Below are 21,875 nucleotides of genomic sequence, written 5' to 3' on the forward strand. Positions count from 1 at the left end.
TGGCTAGCCCAGAGAAGCACATATGCTTATTGCTTGGCTAGCTGCTAACAAATGGAAAAGAAAACGTCCCTGCCTTCCCAGCTAGGGGGATGGAGAGTCTTCTTTTCATGACTGTCAATTTCACAGAACTTGTAACCACTCTAACTGAAGGCTGCTACCCCTCTGAAGTGTGACTCAAATTGGTAGATGGACTCCAAATTTTGAGGAAAGGCTGACAGATGTGGATGAAAAGGCTGACTGCATTATTCTTATTTCCCCAGGAAACGAAGGTAAAAGTGGTGCTGGTTGGAGGGGAGTATAAATTTAAAATATAAGCTTGCCTGAAATCGGGGTAGATCTCAAGGATCCCTAGTGGCTCTTGTGTCTCTTAACAGGCTTTGAACTCTTTGTGACTCTGTAATTACTGCCTGAAAGTAGGAATAGATTTCTTGGAAATACGTCAGTAACTCTCCAGTTCATCTCCTTCCCTCTTTTTAAAGCTAGGTAGCGTGTCTGCTTTTCTGCATGAATTTTAGCAAGTTCTTTAAGAACCAATATGAATGCATAGCAATATTCTGTAATTTGTGCTTTCCTTATTTGTTGTTAGTATTCATTGTTCAAACAGCCTGCTTATATTTGACTATGGAAGACTGATACAAAAACAGGCTTAAAGTGCTTCATCCCCTTAATGCAATCGGTTGGTAGTTTTCTTTCTCTGTTGAACAGAAAGGCAAATATTTTCTTGATCCCTCTTGTATTACTGAAGCATTTATAGAGTGAGTTCTCATTACTCTCGATATTTTTGATATCGAATCCCACATTGTGTTGTGGCCTTTCAGATTTTGGGCGTATATCCTCATGCTTCTCTCTTATACCATGCTGGCATGTTTCACTGATGCGCTGCCAGCTCTCCTTAAGTCATTTTCCCTTTAGATTCATTTCCCATGAGATTTTAGTTCCTTGAGAAGGTAGAAATCTCCTTTTTTCCACTGTTCTCCTGCCTTGCTTTTACAAGTGTCATAAACTCTGTCATTCCATCATCATTCCTGCCTAAGCTGTATTTCACCTTTTCAAGCAGTTTCTCTGTGTTAATTAGGATGAAATTTAGAGTTTCCCTTCACTAGATTTAGCAGCATCAGCAGGATGTCACTGACACATTCTGATAATCTGCTGGACAACCTGTGTTCTGCTGTAATTATTACCCAATCAATTACAGTCAGCTTTTTTACCCTGCCTGATTTTGACTCTTTTGGTTTTTTGTTTTTTTTTTTCTGTTCTCAGAAAAAAATCTCTGGATCTCCAAGAGCTTCAAATCCAAATCCTGTTTTCCTTGTTGGTGATGTATAGTAGGCATCCTGCCATTATAGCACTCATATTCTCATTGGTTTTTATTAGTAGAACTCTAAATAAGGTTTAATTTACTGAACTGTAAGATTCCAGGATCTTCCAAGAACCAGAAGGACTTCAGGTCCCCTTCTTTATACCACATTTCTTTTATTTATGTACTGACAACCACCATGCGTGATCCATTCTGTCTGGTTTAGTCTCTTCTATGACCCTGTAATGTATAACCCGATTCCAAGTAGTAGTTTTTAGGTACTTTATGTGGCTGTGGTTAATATCTTCCTGTGAGCTCTTTTCTTCAATCTAGTCTAAGGCTTCCCTACTAGGTTAGAAAGCTAGTACATAAAGAGAGCTTTTTGCGAATAAGCCCCGATATGGAAGATGCGCTTTCAGATGACGTCCTGCAAGTAATCGTTCATTTATTTCCAGCACACATCCAGTCCTTGCCTCAGTCTTGAACTTCATTAAGGAGGAAGGGTATAAAGAACATTTGAGTTTACCTTCGTAATCTGTCCTGTAATTACTTTTTCGTTTTCTCAGGGTCATTCATGGCAAGGCCTATGTTGATAGGCAGGAGAATATAATAATCAGTGGGATGGGGCAGGTAAAGTTGGTAACATTTTGGCTACCTCTTGCACTCAGGCAAGACAGCAGATATCTCAGAAGATCAGGTGCCTTCAGCAGATGAGTCCATCTGAGATCCTCAGGAGGGAGTCACCAGTCACTGTCATCGTTTGATCCCTTTTGGGAGGCTTAGAGTTAATCTTCTGTGTGCTGCTCAGATCAAAGTAAAACTCTTTTCATTAGCATGTTTTTAGAATAAGAGTTAAAATGTGAAGATTATCTTCAAGTTTAGGGAATACTATAAAACACACTTAATCTATAAAATAAGACTGCTGCATATTTCTGCGTTTTGCTTATATGGAAATGCATTCTCTAAAATTTAACAGAAATAATTGTTCTTCCTTTCCTTTTCATGTATTATAGTAAATCCACAGCGGATGTAAAATTGGTACAAGTGGGACACATTACATACCCTTTAATTTAATTTTATTTCTGTCTGTAAAAATTATTAAATATTTAATTGCTATTTATTTTAATGGCTTATTGATGAAGGCTGTGATATTAGAGCTAGAAGAGTATATAGTACATATCCAAGGACTTTCTTATAAGGCCCAAGAAAGAAAGGTATTCTGACCATTCCTACAAAAGGAAAACACATGGAAGTGATTTACTTGGGATCCAGGAAGAGAGAAAACATTATAGGATATATTTTTTCCTTTTAAAATCAATGGAAAGACTTTCATTAACTTCTTTCATGTTAGCTTAGCCTTCTTACGTTAACTGAGGAGGTATTAAAGGATAAAGGTGGCTCCTTAGCTGGTGTAGAAACTTGGGCTCATTAGAGACTAAGCCTGTGATTTGGAGGTCTAGGGTCTCCATTTGCAAAAGAAATACTTCAGAGCAGCATCAGTCAATTTTTGCTATGTCTGTTGGGTTTTTTTGCTTTACTGTAAAGCAAGCTATACATAAGAAATGTTGCACAATATAGGCCCTGGAAACAACGTGTGCTCTGACTTGATAACCTATTTTGTTTTGCACCAAAGAAACTTCTTCCATGTCTGTGTCTGGTTTGTCTCTGTCTTGTTTGTCATTAAAGCAGTCTTGTTCATTATTCCTGAATCAAATGTTTCAAACTACAAAAAATAAGCAACTTGTCTTCACGCACAACCTTTCAATTTTAGAATCAAGCAGCCTGAAGACCAAGCTCACAATTACACCCAGAATAGAACTGTTGATGACGTAATTAAAAGGATGAAGAACAGAGTGAACAACAGACAGCAACTATTAAAGACAGCTTTTTTGCCTACAAGAAGCAGTAACATGGGAAAATGAATAAAGCTGGCTTGGGGAAGGTAGGAAAAATGTCAGCTATTTTTCCCTCTCCAGTACTTTTCCCAGAAAGACCCTTACTGCCTTAGCAATGTGTCTGCTCGCACAGCTAGAGTTAAATCCTCCAGGACTCTCTCAGTCACTGATGACCTAAACAGGTCTCATGCAGGTTACTGTATGAGAAAGAATCTCAACTTGTCTTTAAAGACACAGAATTGTCACCGTGAAGCAGCGCTACACCTTGAAAGCTTTAGCTGCTCCCAGCTGTCAAAAAGAATATGTATGAATAGGGACTGGCGAGACACAGGTGGGACTTGGAGGTCTCATGTCAACCAACAACACACCTCTTACGCGAAGTGATTGGGCACACCTTAAAGAATCACCGAAGCCTGAACTCAGAGTTCTGAAGCCCTCTTTGCAGTTCCACAGTGGTAGCTGGTAGGAGCTGGATATTGTTAGGTGAAGAGTAAGATTCTTGGCAGGTACAGTATGACACTTGAGGCGAATGTCTGTAGCTGATTTGTTATCACCTTTCAGATTTCTGAGCCTCGGCGTCCTGCGAACTGCTCTTGGACTGCAGTGTGGCTTGTAATCACGCTGGGACTGGGGGGCACCCCCCGGGGGCCCCAGCTCTCTTCCTTGCTCACTCTTGCTCTACTTTCAAAGGACTCTGCAGTGACTGTGTCAAGGAAATCTCCTCTGGATGTCTAGAGGCATTTCAGGGCATACACTGGTCCCCAACAGGAGAGGAGGACCTTTCTGTAGCTCTTCTTTGAATTCAGTTGATTTGGTGATGTTGCAGTTTTCCAATGTAAATATTTGATGTTAAGTGGCTTTTGATACTGGGTTAGCTGATCAGGGTACAGCATCTCAGCGCTGAGAGGATCCACAATAATACAAATGTATTGAAATGGTGTAGTTTTTACTTGCCAAGACTTCCAATAGAATTCTCTAGGTGTCTTTTTTGAGGTAGGGCGTTCTGTTGTGTTCCCAGGGCCCATCACAGCCTTGATGGCTTATCTGACTGCATGCTGCGCTTTGGACAGATTTATGAGGTCATGGATTTGGGATTGTAGCTGTGATGCTGATGGTACCCAGCTGTACATTTCTTTCTTTTCACATTTCAAAGCAAAATGCTTTGCTTTGCCCAGTTGATACTGGGCAGGAAAAGAGACATGATGGCAGTAACACTTCCCTAGTCTACCTAGGCTTAAGCAAGAGCTGCTGCTGAATAGTGCTAAGACAGTAATGCATATTCTGACCTTTGTCCAGGTGCTGAAGTAAGGTAAGAGTCAGCGAGGGTCAAATCAGAACTGTACCTTTGAAAATGGCCTGCAAAGTCCCTTAGGAAAGTTTGTCCCAATCTGGTTTTACTCTGGTTAGGTAATAAACAGCATCTTCCCATCCATGTACCATGAACTGTACACGTTTTCACCAGCTACCGTTGCAGGGGCAAATGTCCTCGCTGTAAGGGTCTGACAGAGCTGCTGCCTTCCTTTCTCACCTTCTCAGGACAGACCCATGCGGTCTGTGCTCCACATTGTATGGCAGGACAAAGGCCGTTCCTGTAGAGCCTTCTCCTGTGAACACTGTAGCTGCATTCAGCCGCACATCTTCTTACCCTCCGGTGGGATCTTTCTGCATGCAGGAAGTGAAATTGCTTTGAAATGAATGGGAGGGAAGAAGGGAGAATAAAACACATAAAACATTTTCTATTTTTCTTGATACTTTCCTGTTAATAATACACTTATTAAGAATGTGTTAATCTGCAACCCTTCCTCCCATACAGATCTGACATCTGTGGCACATATCTTTGGGACATTGGCTTTGGTTGCTGTGATTTACACTGCAGTGTGATACCTCAGAGGGTTATATGTTGCCTGCAGCTAATGAAGTAAAGTGGGTTTTGTCACTGTTAGGCAGAACAAACTCATTCTACCTGCTGCTTTTTCCTCTGTGCTTGCTGTCTGTGTACAACTCACATTTAAGATATTTGTGTAGCACCAGAAGCTGTTGAACAGTCTTTGTGATTTCATTGTTCTTTTATTACACTACAGAGGATGCATTTCTCAAGTTTTGGCAACGCACAAAGGATAAAAAAAACCATCACGTACCTGCAGCCAGGTATATGCATCACTGCACTGTGATGTTCCTGGACCAGCAGAGTCCACCTGGGTAGAGTACTGCCTGGGAGCTCTGCCCTGCTGCTGCTGATTAGGATCATTCAAAAGGAGCATGCTCTCCTGCAATAGTCCTGTTCTGCCCTGCTTTGTGTGGAATGAAACAAGACCACCCTGCAACGAATGAGGATGACATCTCTGCGCAAAGAAGGGTGATTAAAAGGGGTTCCTCATCAGAACTGAAGAGACAGACTACCTTATGTCTCTGGGAACTGCCTGGGCACGTCTGTTTTCAAGGAAATGCAGACTGAAACTGATTGTCCATCAGTTGTGGTCTTTAGAGGTCTCTGGACCTTTTGCAAAAGAAAGGATTTTTCCACCTCATTGTCCAGGTAGAACTCCAGCTGTGAGTTTTCACATTCTTCCTGCTTTAATTTCCCTTACACTTCTACCAAGCTGTTCATCAATACCTACCCTGGGAGCACAGCTGCTTTTCACCTCAGAGCTTGTGGAGTTTCAGCTGTAGATAAAGAACATCCAGAAATGGGTGTCCAGCACCATTGCAGGCATTGTGGGGAATCTCCCCTGGCCTCCAGCTGCTGCTTCAGAAGGATGTAGGACTCTGTCTCACATCTGCCAGCTGCATATAGATGTTTTGGATACATTAGGTTATTGCAGATGGTGTAGGCAATATGACCTGCCCCAAGTGCATTCAGGTGGGTAGGTTGTGAGGCATTTTGGGGTGCCACTGAAGTTAGAGTGACCTACAGTGGTGTGCTGTTCTTTGACTAGAAACTGACTCTGTAGCTGGGCAGGTGTGCCAATGCCACTGCCCACCTTACTGGCGTGTTTGAAACTGCTACGCTGATCTACAGCTTCATCGAGAGCAGCCAGGCAGCCAGTGTCCAGCTGGGCAGAGCTGCGTGTCCTCAGAGCTGGACCAGGTTACTGAAACAGTAACAGCACAGCGTGGTAGTGGTAAACATAAAAGCGTACTCATTTTCTGATTTGTTATTCCAGGCCAAGCCATAGCAGTGGGCAAAAGCTATCTGCCCAGCTTGGAAGTGGATGAGCTCTGTTTATTTGCATGACAGTATGCTACAGTGACACTAAGGAAGTGGGCAGAATGCGCCCTCGCGTTCCTCTGAAGGGTAGCTGATCTTGGTATGCCTAGATAACCCCAAAATGCAGACATCAAATCACCAGTTAACCTTCGCAGGGTTATACCAACACTGTCAGCTCTCTGTGTTTTTGTTTACAGCTTACAGCAGAGGGACATCTTTTATCTGCTTGCCTGTTGAGTACCAAAGGTGTGCGGTGGGTTAGCGAAGGGGGATGCCGAACTCCACCTCCTTTACCAAAGGGTAACACAGTACCCCTGGCTTCACTGGCCTGGCTCTCCTAGGAACCGGGCAGGGAGGCACAGACCCTGCCTTGGCACCTTTGGACTTGTGTAATTTTTAATATAGTTTGAATTCAGGAAGATGGTAGCTGAAGCTCTGTCAGGGGTCCTGGGGTAAGATCCATAATTTGTACGTGTGCCTTCACTTTTGTGAAGGATTGCTGTATCTCCTCCCTGTAAGGCTGTCATCAATCTGCTTCCTTCAAACAAGACTTAGAAACTATGCCTTTTGTGAGCCACCCAGCACGGGACAATAACCTGGTAGTGCAATTTAATATGACTTCATCTTGTATGCAGATTTGGCAGAGTTTTATCACTTTTTTCCTCTAGATGAAAGTGCTAATTGTTGAGACTGTAGTCACCAACAGGACTATTGTGACTGATTCTCTTCAGCTTTGATTGGATTTGTGTGGCCAGATTTCCTTATCACTACTGCTCAGCATTCGATCTGATGGTAAATACTTGTTCAACTGAACATAAAACGCGCTTGCTTATCCAGAAGCTTTACGTTCATAGAAAGGAATGATAATTTGCTAATTATTCTCACTTTTTTAACACTCCTTATGCTGTTCAGCTTTTTAATGAATTTTTTCTTTTAATCTGTACAATTAACTAAAATATAATGGCAAGAGTAATCACTGTAGGAACAGTTAGGAAGTCAGGACAGAGCTGTGCAGCACAGTTATAAAGAAATGCACCCAAATCAGGAGTTACAAAGCAGCTGAAGGAAGTGAAAAGTTTTGGAGAAAGCCCTCAGCAGCAGCAGCAGGGGCTACAACTACAGCTGTTCCGGGAAACAGGAGGTGGGAAAAGGAGAAGAAAACCAGGGACCCCTCTACAGTCAGCCGCAGGGTAGCATTTAAGAGGGGCAGAATGGGAGACCGTCGCCACTCCTGACTACCTCTTAGATAGAGACAGAGAGGTAGAGGATCTGGGGGGGTGGATGGGAAGGGGAAGGAGACATATGTAGGAAGATCAGAAATTTCTCTGACAAAATAGATTACCTAAAATGGCTCTTCGAATCTGCTTTGCAGAGCAGCAGTGCAGAAGGAATCCCTCCTGCCTCCCACCTCGCTGCAGCTGTATGCGATTCAGGGGCCTGAATCCGTTCTGCAGCGTTTCTTGCCCAGGAGGTAGTTGTGGCAGGCTGGTGGGGAAAAGTGGTAGTAGCAAATTCTACAATTTCCTCCAGTACGCTAAGTGAGCTAACGTCATTTCTTCTGACACTTTTTACTTTCCAGGTGAAGTTTAATCTTAGCCTGTCACTTGGTGCTTTTGCTTAAAATGCCAGTCTCAAAAATACAGTCAAATTTTGCTCTCTGTCTCTTTCAGTATTCTGAATTGTACAGAATAGAACTATATTTAAATGGCTTACTGTAAAAGTAAGGGAGATCAATTTTCAGAGTAATTTCAAGTTGAGCCGTAGGATAAAACACCCAGATATCGAATATACAAAATGGCATATTAAGCAAGCAAATAGGCCATTATAGAACTTATTTTATTTCTCTTCTAACAGGTGTTGGGAGATCATGGTATGCCAGTGGATGACAGTCAATTTAATCTACTCTCAGAACATCTAGGGTTACCAGATGGAGGCCTGAGTTACCTGGATTTCATGGCAATACTGGAAGGTAAAGGAATTTTAACACCCATCAAACATGAAACAAGTCTTTCCTGGAAGATCCAAAACTTTTCTCTTTTGAGGAAAGGTTATTGGTGAAATTAGGAAGAGATCGGTGATATGATTTTTAGCCCCCAGATGACCTTCCTGTCTGTAGCCTTTTGACTCCTGATCCAGTCAAGCTGCTGAGTAGCTAACTCAGGACCAGAGGGAAACTGGGACATGTGGGATGTGACCTAACTAAAGGTCCGCAGAGAGGTGTGATGGAGTTGTCACTAACATTGCAAAAAGTAGCTGACTGATTGCTCTGCCTTGAATAGATCCCTGTCCTCCACATTTCTAACTCCTATTCACAGTTTCAGGATTACACTGTATCCTAAATTATAGTGGATGATTTTATAGTACAGATGTCCAGCAATATTTTCTATTCTGTGTAAAAAAGCGAGAAGACAGTAACTACTGCTTTCAGGAATGAAACATCTGTGAGTGAGTGATGAGTTTCAGTGGCTGTATATATAACTGGAGCTCTGTGGAGTGATCTGGTTACTTACTGGTTTACGGTTTTAATTTGGAGTATCGCTTTTTGTCGTGGTTTAGCCTCTGCCAGCAACAAAGGACCACGCGGTCACTCCATCGACCCTCTGCCTGCTGGGGTGCGGAGGAGAGTCGGAAGAAAAAGGCAAAACTCGTGGGTTGGGATAAAGACAGTTGAACAGAACAGCAAAGGAAGTGAACAGTAACAACAACACCACTAGTAAGAACAAGGGAATACAGAGAGCAGCTCTCTCACCACTCGATGCCCAGCACGCTCCCCAGCCATCATTAACCTCCCCCACCCAGCACCAAGCGTGATGTCACCTGGTATCGAATACCTCTTTTATTGGCCAGTTTGGGTCAGCCGTCCCAGCTGTGTCACCTCTTGGCTCCTTGTGAAAATTAACCCTGTAATGTTAAAGCTGCTAAGGGACGTTGCTACTAGAGAATGCCAAAATGTGATTATCTGTCATGTAATTGATAGTCTCACTGGAGTATCGAGAATTCCGGTGAGGGAGCAAGGCTTACTGTTTGTTTAGATATAGGTGTGTTGTCCACACATATCAATAATCAATGAAGATCACATCCTCATTATAGGACGTGGTCTTCATTGATTTACTGCTGCTGAGGAGTGAATACCAGAGGAATAGATTTGTAATTTGGGAGCGCATTTTTTCACTTCAGCTACTTGCTTGACCCCATCAGCAATTTCACTGATTTCAAGGCACTGTAAGTAAGGGTTTCAATTTCCAGCTCTTAAAAGTGAAGCTGATAGAATCTGAATTGATTTCTTAGGATGGAAAACTGAATGCAAGGTAAAACTAGCGAGTAATTATTCATTTCTCCTTTCTTTTCTACGTCTTTCTTTTATGCTTTAAGTCTAGATTTTTCTGGGTAAAATTCTGATGCCACTGAAGTCAACAGGCATTTTGCCATTGGCTTCAAGGCCTCTTTTAACTTCCGTATTATGCCTCTGTTATTTTTCTCAGAGGTGCGCATTTACTTTTTTCACACCGTTACTATTATTTTCTGCAGTCATTATTTCTCTGTTAGAACTAAGACAAGGAGGAGAGATGACTTGTATCTGGCTGACATAATATTCAGGCTTTTCTTCACTCAGGCCTAGAAGTTTAGAAGTTTGTGAATATGGCCAGCTAATCATCTGTCCACCAAAATATGGGCGCCTTCATCCAGTAGCCCAATAAAAGATGCTTGAAACGGCTTAACTTTGGGGAAATGAATGTGCCAGCTCTTTGATTTAAATCAAGAATCAACAGTGTTTTGTCTGTGTTTAAAGTTTTTGCTGTTGCCAATTATGAGAATCACAGCTTTTCTTCCCACGCGTTACTATATCTCATAGTTGTAGAGGACGTGTGACCCACATTTAACATAAAGTAAGTCTCAGACATCAGAAGGCAAAAAAATCCCCAAACCTCCTAACTTTTATTTTTCAATGATTTGTGATTCATTGGGGCGGAGGCTGGTCTGTAGTTACAGAAAAAGAGGTCTGATTTTCTCCCCATAAGCTTTAGTGGGAAGCGAACACAAATACAAATTATCTTGAGCAGACTTCAGTGGCAACTGGAATTGAAAAAAGGGAGGGGTAGTGCATGTCTGCAGGGGGTTAGGATTTAGAGGGTAAAATCAGGAGAAGTTAAGATGGTGCAGGGAATACTATTTACTGATTCTTTGGAGCAGTTGTACAGGCTCTTGTGTGTCTGTGTACGTAAATCTTTTGGAAAGAAAATAAACGTTTATTTAGAACAGACCATTAACAGCATTTTTCTTATCAATCAGGAATAGGGTGTAGTGAAATGTCAGTGTGTACATTTCTTGGCAAGTTTTTCCGATTTTAAAATCTGACATGAATTACTTCAAAGTTAGTACAAGACATGCTAGAAATTTGCTGAACATATGAAGTATCTGCAAGCTGGTGGCAATATTTAATCAATGGGAAGTGCTGCTGCTATTTTCTTCTCATCCAAAGGTTTCTGGGAGGCCAAGTGCTGTGCAGTGTGATCTTGCTGTAGCTTAAGCTGCGTAAACCACTTTGCTGACGGGGGATGGCTCATCTGGGTAGGTTTTAGGGGTTTCTTTCTTGATGAACTGTTGTCTGTACCAAGCTAAGCAAATCCAGGTACAGATTTAGTGTTAAAAATGGCCTTTCAGCAATGTAAACATGCCAGTGGGCAGTGTGCATATCCATGTGACATGAAACACTGGGATATAATATGAGAGTTTCATGGCCATGAGTTCTTTCACAGCAAAACCTCCATGGCTTTTGTCCAGTGCCAATTCTTTTTTTTGTTCCATATATCCTCTATATGGCTCATACATTGCAGAGAAATTCTGAAATTCTCTAGAGACTACAAAAGATGCTTAGTCTCTTTTTCCGCAGAAGCAAAGCAGAACAGGTTCCTAGAATATCACTGCAAAACGAGCAGAAGGAATCAGATCTGGAATGGTGACCAAAATAGCTATTCTATGGCCTAAAAGCACCTTAGCCCTTCAGGACTGGAAGTACATGGGTGCCCTGCTGGGAAGCTGGCTGTCTGCCTTTGCTGGTCCTGCTGGGCTGGGAGGTAATAAACTTGTGACAATATGAAGCTGCTGTTTGTGCAGGACTGAGTCTTGCCAGAACAGAACATCAGCTGAAATACCTTCAGGGGTGACGCTCTGTAAAGTCAGGAGAGTTTTGATGACAGATCTCGTGAAATAGCTCATGCTAGTTCAAATTGGAGGAGGGCTTAGCCAGGACGGAATTGCTCCAGGGGAGATGGTCTAGCACGCAGCGGTGCTACACAGTCAAAGATGTGACAAATTACTTCCTCTGACACTGCAGTGTTCCCTCACTGAGACAGACGGGTGGTAGGACAGCAAATCACGGCTTCCGCAGTCCTACTTTGCTCCTCCTCCAGACTGATACCTCCCTTCCTCAAAGCAGCCAGGCACCAAAGAGGCTAAAGCAAAACACCTTGACTCAGCTGTGCTTTCTTCTGTTGAGATTATCTTCTTCACCTTGTGCTGGGGGAACTGTAGCAGCTGAAGCCATTGCTGTAAATTGGGTGGACACCACTAACACTGCATATAGCTATTGGACTTTGTCATGTTTGGGCTGTAAAGAATATGATTGCAGGGTCTCTTGTTTTGTTTGTGTTATATTGCTGTGCTACTTATCAGATATGTTTAATGTCATCTTTTCAATGTTTGCTATACTTTGATTTAGTTATTGCAGATATCACATTGAATGGGCCAGGAGCTACATTATGCAACAGGCCAAACCACAGAATAAACGATGATAAATATCACTACATGACTGCGGAAGAAAGTCTCGATCTACTTCATGGTAAGCTGATGGAAGTCTACAGACAGGGTAAATACATCGAGCCATGCTTTGCTTTTGACAGTGAAGCTGCTTGTTGTTTTGATACAAACATTTGTTTTCAAAGTTGGTTTGGAGGAGCTGTCAGGAAATTCACTCTAAAAATTATGTTGGATTTCATGTTTCTGTGTTCTCAGATATTTACGGTTCATATACGTTCAGTTTTCAAGGCAAATACTTTTTTTTTTCTTCCCCCCCTAATTGTCTTCTCTGCAGCCTCTGCTAGGAAAATAAGATCAGAGTTATTTTTTCCCAGCCTTTTGTGAGCATAGCTATTAAAGATTCTGCAATTAGAGAAGAATAACTCTGTACTACTCATTCGTGGAACAGTGCATCTATTCAGGAGAATGATCTTTCAAAGAGACGTACTTAGTCCCTAAAGTTTGCAACACGGTGATCTCACTCAAGAGTTGTTTTCCCTCTTTTCTACATTTGCTTATTATTTTCTGTAGTTATGATTAGAATGTACTCCTTGAAATCCCATCATGGATATGCGTAAGAGAATTGGATATGAGTAAGAGAAATCACATTTTAAAAAGGAGAGAAGGCAGCAGTGGTTACCCTTTTGCTCAGTTCATTCCATCCCATCCCTGTTCCCTGGGAGAAGTGGAAAGATCAACGTTCATGAAAGGGATCCTCTGTTTGAACCAGCTTGGACACCTCTAGCAAAGCTGATCGTATTGACCAGCATTACTTCAGATTTCTGTAGATCTGCACCATTTTAAAGGTGTTTGGGCATCTTATGCCTATTTTCATGGGAGAAGCTGTTCAGCTGGTAGATTAATTGCTGTAAAGTCTCTCTTCATTACAGGTTTTCCAAGGGTGTCTAAGGCAAAGCATAGAAATGAGGTACCTCTCAGTATAGCACTGATGGAAAGTGAAGGTTAATTTGTAAATTTGTATGGGGGTGGCTTTTTGACGCTCCCTACTTTTGCTCAGTGCTGTACACGCTTGAGATGAAAGCAATGGGACTGCAGTTTGCTGTGGACTATCCCAAGTGTTTAGTAAGGCAGTACTATAAATGCTTTGTATTCTCAAACTGTGTTAAAATATTTGCCTGTTGTCAAAACAAGTCCAGAGCAAACATTTGTTATTTATGTTTTAAAATATGTAGGTGACATGTTAAATATATTCAGTTAAATATTCCTTGTTAGGACACTTATTCTGCCTTCTGTGAAATAGACAATAACCATGACGGTACCATCAGCCTGACTTTTGGCAATTCTTGGACAGCTTTCTGCTTCGTCTTAGAGATGAGAAATTCCTGCACCTACTTGGTTTGTTGGGAATGAACCTGACCTCCGCGTCAAATTACGAAGAATTATGTCAACTGTTCCACACCCGAGAAACTAAGGAGGAACCTCCTCAGCTCGTGGCATCTCACAAGTAAGAAGGAAAAAGTTGTGTAGTACCTACAACTATCTCCATTAAATCAGATATTGAATCCACTGCTGAGTTAAAGTGCCGGAATTACCCCTGGGAACTGCTTCAATCTGTAATGTTAAACATACATACTGGTACTTGAGCTGGAGCCTTAGAGCTGAGCTAGCCTCCAAACTGGCCAACTTTGCTGTTCTCTTGCAAGCGTGCAGAACTGGGGACATGTTTTGGGAATCAGATGTCATTTTGGACAGAGGAGCAGCCAGGATATTATCTGTCTGGTACAGATTTTGTTAGTTCTGAGGCCAATACCGTTGCCAGTGGCACAGTAGCTCGAAACCCCACGCTCCAGACCTTTATGTCCCCAGGGCACGGAGAGTAGACAAGATCAGGTGAGGAGCACACAAAAACTGAGGTGCTGCGGAGTGGAATAGTGCTGCGGCCTCCTTTCCTGCAAGAAGTGATGCTGCCTAAAACAGCTGGAATTTTAAAGTTTGAACTTAACTTTAATTATAAATGGCATTTAAGCACGAAAAAAATCATTCTAAAAACTCAGTGTGAAGCTCTGTTTAATTATGCAAACAGAGATAAATTCATAAAAATAATGACAAGATACAGCAGGACTGAAAAAGCTCCTGATCAGCCACTCATCTCCACTGTGGCAGTGAAGATGTGATACATACACATAGGCTTATTTCCCAGTTTTTATTTGTCTCTTCCAGCATTACTGTTGGCTCTGATGTTAGTAATATTTAGCTGCTTGATTTGTTTTTCTTTTTTCCTGAGTTGGACAACTGAGTGAATCAAGGACTTCAGTCTAAAACAAGGAAGGAAACTGATGATGACTGAGTCTTGCTAACAGTTGGAGTCTGAGACCAGTTACTGTCGTGCTCTCATTTCTCTTTCTGTTTGGACTTTGCTAGAAATTAAAACATTTTCAATTTAGCTCCAGAATTTCCTCGTTTCAAATACTGTTACTGTTTCAGAAGTCCAGCAATGAAATGAAAGTCATTGAAAGCATGAAGAACAGCTGCAGTTTCCCAGCTAAGTTTTCAGACAGTTTTTGTTAGTTGATTGTTTAGGCTTATGGAATCTTCTCTTAAGCCGTGGGAGTGGGGAAAGCTTAGAAGGTTCCCAGGCACCTAAAATAGATTAACAGGGCGCTCATTTTTCTAAATCCAAATGAAGCCCTCAGCAAAGGCTGTCGAGGCCCCCTGGAAGGCAGAAGTGACTGAGTTTGCAGTGTTGCAGTTCTCCAGCACCGAAGTTCTCGTCTGCGCGTGCCGTGGGTGCTGAACTCAGCAGGTGGGTCAGATACAGTTACGGCGTCTCACCTGGTCTGCCTTTCCTTTGGGAGCCTTGGTCCGGGGAGCGTATTCCCAGAGTGCGGCTGAACCAGGCTCAGAAGCCACAGATCTGCAGCGTTTCCTTGCGACGCAATAGCCAGAGGAGAAAACAGGACATAGCATGAGGTGGGCAGCTGCGTGTGAAGAGAAATGAACAGCTTTTCCTCAGTTTTCTAACTCAAAGTTCTTAGAAAAGCTAAAGAGAATTGGGCTCTTCTTCTCAGGTGAAGAAAGGCACACTATTTCAAAGAACGGTGAGACGTCAGGTCCCCTAGATTCTCAGGTAGGCGTGTCCTTCTGCAGCACGTGGATTTAGTCTGCGTGCTTGGATTCAACCAGAAGCATCAGGCCCCCAACAGTTGGGCCCTTGTAATGGTGGCTGAATTTGCAGATGTGGGTCTTACTCCCCAGATTTACTAGCCATGCCTTGGTGACTCACAAAGACAGTTTTGATCTAAGTTATTGATGTAAATCAAGGATAATCTTCCTGGAGTCACTCCAGGATATAATTGTTTCTGAGATAATTAACATTTCCTTCTATGAGTATAAATGATCTATCCTGGCTCTTGAGTTTGAGGGAGAATTGAACAACATTGATTTGAAAATAAATAGGGAATTACAAAATTTAAAACATCTTCGCTAACCTGCAGCTAGGGAAATAAGACAGTGTTTAAAGAATTAAGTTTACACAGATGTGAAGTAACAGTCTTTAATGGGTATCTTAGAAACTAGGAAACAAAACCACCACTACCATGAAGAACAACAAAAGGGAAGGAAACTTGTGGAGATTAAAGATCTCACTGATGTAAAACACAGTTAGTTATTTTTTTTTTCTGAGAAAAAATCAGATGATAACGGATGCAGAGCTAGCTTGTGATCACGCTCATTACTACCTTGTTATCAAAGCAAGAACCAGATGGCATGACCTAGCAAGGGTAAGAGGAATGTTTTCTTTAAATAAATAATCAGCACTAATAGATTTAAGAACATTATGCAATGTTGATCTTCAGATTCTATAAATATTCAGAGACTCTTGCAAAACAGCTCATTAATGATAAAAACTTACTACGTGATTAAAAAAAATCAGCAGTTTGAGTAATATTCAATTTTTGTAGCATTGATTATGTAGGCTATTACAGTTGTTTCTAAAACTTTATTCGTATTTTACTGTTGTTGGTTTTATTTAATGTTTCATAAGAGTAGTAATGGGCCTGTGTGACTACGTGCTGTACACAAACACCCACCTGCTCCTATGTGATGCCCAGTGCTGCCCAGCACACTGAAGCGTTGTCTGTGATGCTTACGCTATCCAAAAAGACTCTCACAAAACCATCCTATAAAAATTATTCCCACCTTTTTATCTTTTTTAACTTCTTGAACCGTTGCAATAGTTGGGCAGCAGAGTAGCACAATGAAAAATGAATAGAATTTTTTCACTAAATGTTTGTGTAAATCAGACAATAGTGCTGGTAGTCTCCGTTTGCAAGACAAATGGTAAAAAAAAACAACAAACCCAACCAACCAACCGAAACCCAAAGTAAAATCTAATTCATATTCGGTGTAGAAGAAGTTCGGGAGAAAATCTGCAGGTCTGCCCTTTTGCAATGCCTTTACCTTCCACTGGCAGCTTCAGCAGTGGGCATACCCACAGCTGCATGCGCGCGTCTCATGCTTGTACCCCAGGTGTTTGCCAGCAGTAAGAAACTTTCCACACAGAGTATATCAGCTAAACACCTGTGATGTCAACCCCGATTCAAGCTTTTGAGACCTGCACATCCAGAGCAGAAAGCAGGAAACGATAAAAATCAAACGAAAACCACTAAAAGATGAAATTGAGACATGCATGTTTTTCCATTTCTTTCTCCATTCCCATTATTCATTCAGCTTACAGAGAGATGAAATATTTTGTCAAACTTGTTGGTTCTTGTTAGTGATGGCTTCCTTTACGTTCCAGAATTTTCAGGAATTTGACAGTGAAGGAAATGGCATTTACAGCCAAGGGACCTGAAGAGAGTCTTCTTCAGGTGTGGCGTTCCAGTCACCCCGGCAGAATTTAAGCGGCTTTGGGCAGAGCAGACAGCTCTGGATGATTAGCTCTTGCGATAATGTATCTTTGATGGGATTACGGAGCCTTTGGCAGGGCAGTGAATGACAATAGATTACACTGCACAAGAAATCTTTTATTTTGCTATGATTGTGACCTCAGATCCTGACACTGTGTTACAGGAGGCTTTGTCTTACCATACCAAGATCAAGAATACAATTAGATCCATTGGTTTCCAGCAGGACTATCTCCTGGCTTCAGTATTACTGATCCCTTTAACTTGCGATACGTTTTCTTCTTGGATGGCACCTTAGGTCACTGGTTAAATTAACTTGTTTTTCATCAATTTTGTTTACCCACACAAACGCCTACCTTAGTTTGTGATGGGTGGAAGTCAGTTCCAAGTATCTCAGGTCAGCTGGGAACTGCAAAGCTTCTGCTGAGGAGCTCCGTGGAGGGTCTGCATTGCCTGCATTACCTGCCCGAAGGCAGTGCTACCACCCTCTCCTTTCCAGAGCACGAAATTTACTTCAAATCTTTTCAGCCTAAATAACAGTGATTCAGTCAAAAGAAAAATGCCACATGCCAAATACATAACAAAAGGTAGTAAGGTAGTTTCATGCTGTGTAAAGACGGCAAGTAATATCATGAAATGTTTTTATAGACAAGTAATTTGTTGTGGGGGGAAATACTTGTCTGCCTTCAACAAAGAGGACCTGTGCTATAAACTGTGTTTGAAATGGCGTAGATGTTCGCTGTATGTGACTTTATATAAAAAGCTACCTTCATTACAGCTCTATTTAAAAAAACAGTCACTCTCTCCAACATGTAGAACCTGAATGTATTGCATTTTGGTTTCAAACTGCATTAACTATATGGTTTTTTCTTAGCACTGATTCATCTCTGAATTATTTTCTACTCCATTAGATTTTACTTTCCATTCTTATTCCTTACGGATACCACGGCACATTGAAGAGTATCCTTTTCATGCAGTTATCTGCTGCACAACTTCACTCCCATCAGCCACTCCTTTTATAGAATAGCTAAAATCTCTTACGTGCCTGATATATCGGTAACTTTAATAAAGGAATTAGAGTGAAGCTGAGGCTAAATTAGGCATTACCATGCATCAGAGCACAAGCAGGAGGAGAAACTGCAGAGGAAAAAGCCTATGGAACGGTTTATACCTAAGAAAATATGAAAAGTGTTTATGAAACTAAACCTATGTTTCTGAAGGATGATTACAATTCTGAGCAGCTCAGACTCGTGTGACCAGCTTGAGACACTTGAGACTGAATTTTTAGGAGCCCAGTTCTCTGCATCTGAAGCCAGACACCGAAAGGCAGCAGTACCAAGAGCTGGAAAATACTCCTGACAATCTAGTCCTCAGGGCAGCATTTTCAGAATCATCTCTGATCACAATGCATAAGCCCTATCTGCCGAGTCTCGTACAAAGTCACTCATTCTCAGTGCGGTATGGCACCTCTGTAAGGAAAGGAAGTCAGTGAGATTTAAGCTGTTAAGTCACTTAAGGACATCTGTAATGCCTTTCTATGAAGAACACATGAATATTTAAAAACAGCATTTCTTTTCCAAGGAATGATGCAGATGCAAAAGGATATCTTACTCACCAAGCATTTTCACAGGAACTGGGGATAGAGTTTGCACCCGCTGACACAGGGCTCAGCAGACACATCACGGAAGACAGCTACGCACGTTTACAAGCACATTGTAACAGTCAACAAAAGCGTTCAAAGCTGGAAGAGCAGCAGAAACAGCAAACTAAAGCTCTGCATGTAAGAGAACTTAAAAAGCAGATCAAGTTAGTTATTGATGAGCGTGGCATATGACTTCCTATGCTTGTGTTTAGTTTGTTGGTGACACTGTGTACAATACAACTGTCATTTTACAAAAAAAAGACTCTGAAAAGGAGTCTCAGAATGTACTGGGCCAAGCTTATCGATAGTGTTATTCCCTCGATTTGCTGGAGATCAGCCTAGCTTGGCGTGCACTGCAAGACTTTTTTGGTTTATAGATATTCTCTACTTCTTATGTTACTTATTTTACAGACTTCATGGCAGCATCTATACTGACATCTCGGAATGTCCAGAGACGTTCCCAGGCTCAGTCATCTGTGTTACCAGCCTGCCGAAACAGTCCGCGCCATTCTTTGGCCTGTGTTCGCTAACGCTTTCCCTTGCTCACTCCCAGGACCATTTGGGAGCACGAATGCTTCCCGGACCGTTCCTAATGGGCAGTTTGCAGGCAGCTGCTCCTTTTCTGTGGCTGAGCAGGGTCACTGGCGGAGATGTGCCAGCCCCTGTGCCCAGAGCACTCCCTGGCCTGTTTATTGGTATCGTCTCAGCTTGGGGTTCCAGTCCTAACGTTGCTGTCAGGTCAGATTGAGGGAGAAGAGCAAGTGCAGTTTTTGTCACCTTGCAGGGCTCCTCTTCTCAGACTGCTTTGGGCAACGTAGACTTAGACCTACCTGGTTGCACTCAACAAGGGCTTTTCTTGCAGCTGGAATGGCTGGGTGTAGGACACTGCGGTCTCATATCCTACCCTGTCCCTTGGATGAGGGCCACGTAGCGATCACAGTGGGTTGCACATCCCTCTAGCAGCTAGTTGCATTGTCAGTGAACGGCTTCGTAGATGCAGCAAAAACCAGCCTTGACAAGGATGGACCCTGGCTCCGTATGACAGAAGACATCTTGTCTCCGCGCAAGAGGAGTCTCTGCCTCGAACAAAATCAACACTCACAGGGTTAACAGGTTATTGCTCCCAAGCAGAGCATTTGACAAACAAATGACGACATGATGCCCTACTCAGAGTGGAGTATGACGATCTGTGCTTGCCCTTCGTGAGTCAGCAGCGATGAGCTGGCTGCTGCTGTAGTATTCCTGCACCTGCCAGCAGGCTGAGGAGCAGGAGAATCCTCTGCCCCAGCACAGCGCTGTCAAAACTTTATATTTCCAGGTTGTGGATAGACACCACCTGGATGCTTATCATGTTTTCTACTTGTGCATTCACTCTTGTCCTGAATTTTTTTTATTTTATTTTTTTATTTAGGAGTATAAACCCTCAGGTGCAAATAACATGTAAAAATATACCCCCAAGAGTACAGATTTGCTTTCTTTTGTGCTCAGAAAGTGTCTGGAGGTTGCAGGAACCAACAAATTGATAAGATTGATAATTCCCCATGACGTTGTTGGTACAGGTGATACACTCATAAACAAAGAGCAGCCTTGTCTTGCAGATAAAGAGGCAGCCTGGGAAATCATTTAGACAAAAAAAACCGCAAAACACAGGGAGAAGCCTGTAAGCTACGCCTTTTGCCTTTTTACCTTGCTTTTTAAATTCTGTTTTTCAGTATCCCAAAGAGGCTGAAGGTATCAAGGACAAAACTGTCCTTTCTTATCAGCATCACAACTCTCCCACCTGCATTGCAGCTTTCTGGCATAAACTGCACTGATGACACCCACAGGTATCAACAAGTGTTCCGCCTTTAAAAACCTGCTTATATATGCAACAGAGAGAGTTAGGCACCTTCTGTGTTGTAGGCATTGCTTAACACTGTACTTGTAGCTGTCTGATATGAAACTTTGGCCATAACTGTGTCATACTAGGCTCTTCCATTCCATTTGTTGTACCAAACCCTTTTCTCTAGTCTTACACTTGGATGAAGAGCTCTTTTGGTCAGGAACTTTCTGTTTCTTTCCTGTTAGTGCAATGGCAAGTGCAAGGCAGCCCTGTCTCCAATGCTATAAATAAGAAACAGCTCTGCAAGCAGGGAAGATGCTGTGCTGCAAGCAGAAATTACGCAGTGTGGCTCAAAGATGCCAATACTCATTCTTGAAGCAGCTGGAGAGTAATTAAAACAATGAAGAAGGCATGCAGGGTAAAAATCAAATAGTCATGAAGTGACATGCTGGCAGGTCCACATCATTTAGATTTATTTACTTTTGAGAACCTACCATAACAACAACTATGTATAGAACTCTGTATATGACAACTAAGCCAGAGTCATTGTCTGACAGATGAAGTCCATCCGCGTGGTGGCTGTGAAGGCAGCGATCCAGCCGAGAGCCAGCCTTCTGCTCCAGGACCACGAGGCAGCTGAGGTACAGGAAGCGCAGGTGGGCACCATGCCTTTCTACCATGCAGGTCAGTGTAAGGAGATCTGCTTTTGGGCAGGAAAACAGATGCGGTGGCTTCAAAACCTAACCCTGGTGATCCACGTGGGTCTCAGCCCCCACTTCATTCTCAGTGAGTTGCAAAACAGATTCCTTTCACCTGTCAAGTTCGGACAGGGAGGAGGTGTTTGCCTGAGAAGTGAACTCGCCGGTCGTAGGACCCACTTCAGCAGCACTGGGAGCAGCACCCACTCCCCCCGCTGTGATCTTTCTTAGGCCCTCTCATTTCTATTTGCACAGTGGCTGCATCCAGCCTGTGCCCTTTCTTCTGGCCTTCTGCAAGGGCTGTGAACCTCACCCTAACAGCTTCGGAGCAGTTTCAGTGCCCTGTGATTACACACTGCGAGGCAGACAAAAGCTCTGGACATCTTACAATTCAAAACATACTGCTGTGCACTTTTTTTTTCCTTTTGCTGTTGTTGTAACACACAGGAACAAATTGCCCAAATTAGAAACAGACATTGAACAGTGGCTCTCCAGCTCTTCAAGAAAAATACAAAACATTTGCAAGAAAATATTGTTTTTTGGCAATGTAATTTGATCTATGGTTTTAATCTTAATTTTCTCCACACACATATTTACTGCTGTGAGTGGAATAATTACCGCTTGGAAATCTTTTATCAGTCCAAAAATGTTG

At 42.3% G+C, this 21,875-nt stretch overlaps 1 protein-coding gene across 6 annotated transcripts in view; it reads left to right on the top strand.

Moving 5' to 3' along the window:
• EFCAB6 (EF-hand calcium binding domain 6) overlaps positions 1 to 21,875 on the top strand; it is a 107,258-nt gene that overhangs the window by 55,645 nt on the left and 29,738 nt on the right. For 2 of the 6 annotated variants that reach the window (XM_075443300.1, XM_075443314.1), the window contains 5 exons: positions 3,069 to 3,239; positions 7,069 to 7,192; positions 8,255 to 8,369; positions 12,120 to 12,239; positions 13,509 to 13,661. The gene's annotated coding sequence lies outside the window, so the exon portion shown is untranslated. Of the gene's footprint in view, positions 1 to 178; positions 270 to 3,068; positions 3,240 to 5,576; positions 5,729 to 7,068; positions 7,193 to 8,254; positions 8,370 to 12,119; positions 12,240 to 13,457; positions 13,662 to 21,055; positions 21,182 to 21,875 lie in introns of those variants that run through there. The other 4 variants (XM_075443332.1, XM_075443308.1, XM_075443323.1 and 1 more) reach the window with 4 other exon arrangements.

The sequence above is a fragment of the Opisthocomus hoazin genome, chromosome 1, assembly GCF_030867145.1.
Source record: "Opisthocomus hoazin isolate bOpiHoa1 chromosome 1, bOpiHoa1.hap1, whole genome shotgun sequence".
In the NCBI taxonomy this organism is placed as follows: domain Eukaryota; kingdom Metazoa; phylum Chordata; class Aves; order Opisthocomiformes; family Opisthocomidae; genus Opisthocomus; species Opisthocomus hoazin.